This window comes from Podarcis liolepis (assembly GCF_965112155.1).
Source record: "Podarcis liolepis genome assembly, chromosome: Z".
Taxonomy (NCBI): domain Eukaryota; kingdom Metazoa; phylum Chordata; class Lepidosauria; order Squamata; family Lacertidae; genus Podarcis; species Podarcis liolepis.
The window spans coordinates 40,182,700-40,189,859 of NC_139570.1; positions in this window are offsets into that span (position 1 = coordinate 40,182,700).

A 7,160-nucleotide genomic window follows, 5' to 3' on the forward strand; every position below is an offset into this window, starting at 1 on the left:
TCGCAACCCTATTATGAAAAGGTCTTTCTTTGATGGTCTTTGACAGGAATGGGGAACCTTAACAGCCCAAGGGCCACATTCCCTTGTGGGCAACCCCATGAGGGACAGATACCAATAGTGGGTGGGACTAGATACAAAAGTAAGTGGAAGAAATGGATGGGACTATTACAAAGGGACATAGCATGCAAAAGGTCCCAGGTTACACCCCTGGTGTTTCCAGATAGAGCTGAGAAAGACATCTTCCTAAATTGCCAGTCAGAGTAAACAATATTAAGCTATATTGATCCATGAGTCTGCCTCAGTATAAGGCAGGTGCTTACATTCCAATTCCAGCCATGCAAAAATCAGACCACATAACACCGGTCTTGAAAGACCTACATTGGCTCCCAGTACGTTTCCGAGCACAATTCAAAGTGTTGGTGCTGACCTTTAAAGCCCTAAACGGCTTCGGCCCAGTATACCTGAAGGAGCGTCTCCACCCCCATCGTTCTGCCCGGACGCTGAGGTCCAGCGCCGAGGGCCTTCTGGCGGTTCCCTCATTGCGAGAAGCGAAGCTACAGGGAACCAGGCAGAGGGCCTTTTCGGTGGTGGCGCCCGCCCTGTGGAATGCCCTCCCATCGGATGTCAAGGTGATGGACAACTACCTGACATTCAGAAAACATCTTAAGGCGGCCCTATTCAGGGAAGCTTTTAATGTATGATATTTTAGTGTTTTTTGGTTTCTGTGGAAGCCGCCCAGAGTGGCTGGGGAAACCCAGCCAGATGGGCGGGGTACAAATAGTAAATTATTATTATTATTATTATTATTATTGTTTGTGACACACACACAACTCCAGGCGACCAGAGGCATCATCACAGTTCAAGGCCGTATTGCAGCCAGGCGAAAGCACTCAGTGAGGGTGTGGTCAGGGGGATGGGGTTTGGCCTGGAGAGAGGCCCAAAAGCCAAATAGCAAGCCCTCATTCGTCCTCAAGTTCTGAGGTTCCCCCATCTCTGGCCTGTAAAAACCCCTGGCAAAACTGACCAAAGTTCTTCTAGAGATTTGAATGCATGCACGACTCAGCCTGAAACTTCAGCCTGGTTTCCACACTTTTGCACACTTAATTTGCTCTCTGCCCACTGGCATGTGCAATCTTGCCAGAATGCCACAGTGCAGCAGCCAGAGCACACTGTTGCCACATGCTTTTGCCAATGTACAAACCCCCAACCTGGGTTTGCTTTTTCCTCTAGGGCAAGCAGGATCAACACCTGGGCATCATCCAAGAGCCTTGATTCCCAAAAGAAGAGGTTCCCAGCATTCATGGGTAATTACCATGAGGAACATGATGTGTGCATGCAATACACCCTCCTGTTTGCAATACACCCTCCTCTCCCATCCCTCTAGGTTATGTGTCTGTACAAGTCAGGTAATGATTATCATTCCCCTGCACATATTGAGAAGCCAGACACCAGTGCTTGGCCCTTTGATATCCGCAGTGCTGAACCAATGAGACTCAGTAAGCCTGGGCTAACTTGGCTCCGTGGTCACCAGCCGAGCCAGCGGCTGCCTGATTTGTCAAGGTATGACTTACGGTTAATCTGATTACTTCGGTGATACGTGCTGGTTCTGACACCTTCTTTCACACCTGTGTTGTCAGATCCCTATCAATAAAGGAGAAGATTAGGGCCTCACAACAAGTGCTGCCTTGCACACAAACGCATGTGCCCGTCACCTGGCTTTTATTTATTTATTTGTTTCTTTAAAGATTTATTATCTGCACTTTTAATAAAGTATATCAAGGGGGCTTACAACATGCAATATACATGAAACATAATGACAGAGATCAATAAATAGCATGTTAAAATGCTTTCATAAAGGGTGGATATAAGAAAGGACTTATTCACATAGCGCATTGTTAAACTATGGAACTCACCACCACAGGATGCAGTAATGGACATCAGATGGATGGCTTTAAAAAAGGATTGGGCAAGTTCATGAAGGCAAGGTTATTAATGGCTAGTAGCCACATTGGCTTCGCTCTGCTTCCAAGTTCAGAGGCAGCCATGCTTCTGAATATCAGTTGCTGGAAACCACAGGAGGGAAGAGAGCTCTTGTGCTCAAATCCTGCTTGCTGCTTTCCAGATGGGAGAACAGGATGCTGGACTTGATGAGCTTTTGGCCTGATCCGGGAGGCTCGTCTTATATGTTTGCCTACAGACAAAAGTGTTTAGTAGCCTGAGTGACTTATTAGAGCAGGTTGGTGAAATCAGTGTCCCTCCAGATTTTGTTGAACTTCAGAAGTCCCTGCTCCCCATGTTCAGAAGAGGAATGTCAAAGATTTGAAATCCCTTCTTCATGTCACAGTTGAAAACATGCCCTGCATCTTGTGTTCATTCCAGACCAGGAATGGGGAAGCTATGGCCCTCTTGATGTTGTTGGACTCCAACTCCTTTCAGCCCCAGCAAGCACAATTCATGGTCATGGATGATAGGACTTGTAGTCCAGCATCAACTGGAGGGTCACACATCCCCCCCCATACCTGCATTATAGAATTAATAGTGGCTACAGGGAGCATATGACCTGAGCCTTGACCTGAAAGACAACATTGGCGCACAAAGTCATGTATTGTCTTCTCTGATGGACAATGACTTCTGGATCAGGCTAGTGGTCCATCTAGTCCTGTTCTCACCAGAGGTGCCAAGTTGACCCCAAGACTGGAGAAGGCCGAATGCTCTGGAGGAGCCAGCCACTGAAGCCATGCACCAGGCCCCTTCAACATTGAGGGGGTCTGGCACCCTTCCAACAAATATTCAGGGGGCTGAAGACACTTTGACCCCCCCTAGAGTTGGTGCACCTGGTTCTCACAATGGCCAACCAGATGCCCCAATGGGAAGCCTGCAAGCAAGAATTGAGCACCAATAGCCCTTCCTCTCTACTTCTGACTCCCAGCAGCTGGTATTCAAATAAGTACATTCTCCAACAATGGAGGTAGAACCTAGCCATTGTGGCTAGTAGCCATTATTAGCCTTATTGTCCATGAAATTGTCTAATCCTCTTTAAAAACCATCCACGTTAGTGGTCATCATCATGATTTCTTGAGGAAGGGAGTTCCACAGGCTTTCCCTGTGTCAGGTTTTAGATTGCAAACTCATCAGGACTATGGCCTGCTTTCTTGTTCTTACCCTTTCTATACACGCACACAGAGATCTGCTTTATAGGGTTGAGGTTTAAAAGCATAACCAGAATTCCTGCTTGAACACCATGAGATACTGTGTACTGAGAAAAGGGGAAATTACAGGATTGCTAGGGGATCCTCAGGCACAGATAGACCAGATGATGGGAAGCCAGCAGAGATGAGGCCCAAATGCCCCACCCCCCAGCCTCCTCCTCCTAATGACACTAATGAGAGTTTTCTCCCAATTATAACCTTTTAATCTCTAGGTTGCGTTTTCGTTTTTTGTTGTTGTTTTTAAAAAAGACCTTGCTAGGCTAATTGGTTTTCTTACAAAGTGAAAAAGCTCAGAGGCAGGTGTGTGAGAATTAAGGGGTAGTTCTCATGTGCTCCCAAGGACACTTTAAATTCACAGAAATGGGGTCAGCTTGCTACTTTCTGGTGGAGAGGGGTGTGTGGGTGTAGAAATCAGCCTAATGTATGAAGTTAAAATTTGCACTTGTTGCTTCGTCCACCTTGCTCCTTGGTCCCACTCTACCCATCACTGGCATGTGGCCCCCAAAGGGTTGACTGGCAGGGAAAGTGGCCCTTAGGCTGAAAAAGGATTCTCCACCCCTGCTCTAGGACCTGAGCGCATGAGCACTCTCTATTCCCATGAATTCCAGCAATGAGTATTCAGAAGTATTAATGACTCCAAAGTGTGGAGCCAGAGCGTAGTCATTGTGGCTAGCAGCCTATGAATTTGTCCAATCATCTTTTAAAGCCATCCAAGTTGGTGGCCATAACTGCCTCCTGTGGAAGTGAGTTCCAAAGTTTAACTGTGCACTGCACAAAGAAGTTAAACCTGGGACCTTCTTCATGCAAAACAGGTGGTCTACCATTGAGTCATAGCCCTTACATTCTGAGAGAGATTGGAGATTGTATTAACTTAGATCTAAAAGGACCCCATTCTCTCTCTCTCTCTCTCTCTCTCTCTCTCTCTCTCTCTCTCACACACACACACACACACACACACACACACACAGACTTTTAAGATCCTTTCCCAAAGAAGTGCAGACTTTTGAAATCCCATCTCGCCTTCCTCCAAACATGCAATGGTGCACTGTTGACCGCAAGTCCCTGAAGATTTCCAGTGTACTTTTTTAAATTCCACAGCTCTGGCACCACATAGGAAATTAATTCAGTGACAATATTTTCATTAGATTATGCCCTGCGTTCTCAATCTTAGGCACATTTGTAAGCTTGTTGTATGTTCTAATTAACCGGGAAGAATAAGTCTGTGTTCTGGGTGACTTCTTGAGTGTGCCAAAGGAATGCATAAATAAATTGGTCTCTGTGTGGCCAAGGCTGCCTACACTGTCACACCCCTCCCTCTCACCCACAACACACACAAAAGGGAAATGGTTTATTAGCAAGAATGGTTGTAATTGTAAGAAGCAGTTGTATTGTAAGAAGAGCAATGATGGCAAGTGTTCAATGTTCCTGATCAACATGAAGTTCCTGGTTCAGGAGAGCTTTTCTTAAGTTAACACTCCTTTTGCACCTTCATGAATGCCCATGAGACTAACATAGGTCTATCCATTTCAGCGGGTCTTCTCTGATTAGGACTTACTAGCTACAACCCATTAGTTGATTTAGGAGTTCAACTGGAGTTGGACTGAGGCATTATTGTTTAAGAAAAAAGACTGGTGTTTATTGAGTAGGATATGCTCCATAGAATAAGAGAGTTGTATAAGAGAGGGGTCCCTTTACCTTTACCTTTATTGGCCATTGTAAGGTAGTCCAACCCCATGGCTTGATGCAGGAAATGTATAATTACAGCACCCTCCAGCAGAAGGTTTGGCTTAAGGTTTCCAGTAAGCAAGAAGCCACCACTACCCTCTGTCATTGGTTCCATTTTTTTAACTGTTTCCACCTGTATGGCGTTTCTCCTAATGCTAAACTGAAATCTACCATCCTGTAACTTGGGTCCATTAGATCTACCCTCTGGGGGCAGCAGAGAACAAATATTTGCCCTCTTTTATGTAACAGCTCTTCGGGAATTCAAAAAGTGCTATTATGTCCCCAACCCCACCCCCAATAGTATTCTCTTCTCCATGCTGAACATACCTACTTCCTTTATCTTTTTTTTTAAAGTATTTTTATTGATTTTCAATTTTTAACAATTTTATAACATCATAACACTTTTTATAAAATCTTTTGCTTTGCCGAGCTCTCAACTTCCCTCCACCCGTCTTCTGGTTTTCTTATAACACATTACGGTGGTACCTCGGATTAAGTACTTAATTCGTTCCGGAGGTCCGTTCTTAACCTGAAACTGTTCTTAACCTGAAGCACCACTTTAGCTAATGGGGCCTCCCGCTGCTGCTGCGCCACCGGAGCACGATTTCTGTTCTCATCCTGAAGCAAAGTTCTTCACCCGAGGTACTATTTCTGGGTTAGCGGAGTCTGTAACTGGAAGCATCTGTAACCTGAAGTACCACGGTATTATCTCCACACATTTATAACATCTTGATTCTATATATATCTTAACTTGTTAACCAACCTTAATCACAAATAGAATCTTTCTTCTTTTAAATGTTATGAGTTTTATCTCAGTCCTGCTAGTGTCTCTATATGTGTACAATGATTCTCAATGTATTGTATAAATTTACTCCACTCTCTCTGGAATGCTTGGTCGCTCTGGTTTCGGATTTAGCCAGTCAGCTTTGCCAGTTCTGCATAGTCCATCATCTTCGTCTGCCATTCTTCAACCATTGGTAACTCCTGCTGTTTCCATTTTTGACCTATTAAGGTTCTAGCTGCCATTATGGCATACATAAACAGTTTTTGATCTACTTTTGATATTTCCACTCCCATCATTCCCAGCAAGAACACTTCTGGTTTTTTAGGGAAGGTGTACCTAAACATTATTTTTAATTCATTGTAAATACTTTCCCAAAATACTTTAACTTTATCACAGGTCCACCACATATGATAAAAATATTACATTTCCAACAATTCTTATTTCTCATTCTGCACATTTTCGCTAATTTAGCTGGTGTCAAATACCATCTATACATCATTTTCATTATATTTTCTTTAATGCCATACATGTGGTGAATTTCATTCCAACATTCCATAATTTTGACCAGTTTTCAAATTGAACATTATGCCCAATATCTTTTGCCCATTTTATCATTACTTTCTTAACCTCTTCATCTTTTGTATACCATTCCAAAAGTAAATCATACATTTTCGATAAGATTTTTGTTTTACCTTCCAACAGATCAGTTTCTAGCTTTGATCTAGAAGTCTCAAAGCCATTCTTCCTCTTATCTTTTTAAAATATATCATTTATTTGATGATATTGCAAACAAGCTGTTAACTTATCACTCGTTTCATCATGTGGCTTCATTTTTAACTCATTATCCATTTCTGTTAGCAACTCCCTATATGTAGGCCAATTACCTTTCATGTTTAACTGATATTGCTTCCATTGGTGATATCCACCATGGTGTTTTCAGTTCTAATAGATCTTTGTATCTTGTCCAAACCTCATAAAGTGGTTTCCTTATAGCATGGTTCAAAAAACCTCTACAAACTTCAACTTTGTCACACCATAGATATGCATGAAGGAGGAAAGGAGGAAAGAAGTAGGTAGATATCTATATCTGTCTATCATTCATCTATGTATCATCTACCTATTATCTATCTATCATCTATCTATCATCTATCTATCTATCTATCTATCTATCTATCTATCTATCTATCTATCATCTATCATCTTCCTACCTACCTACTTCTGTCATCCTTTCCTCATAGGACTTGCTCTCCATACCACTGATGATCTTCATTGTCCCTCCTCTGAACCTGTTGCAAGTTGACCACATCCTTCTTTGCTGCAGCACCCAGAACTGGACACAGGAATCCGGATAGAATCTTGATTCTGATCAAACTAAGCTTCCTAGGAGAATCATGTATACACTTCCAGAGTTAACACTAAATACATTACTTCTGGTAAATATG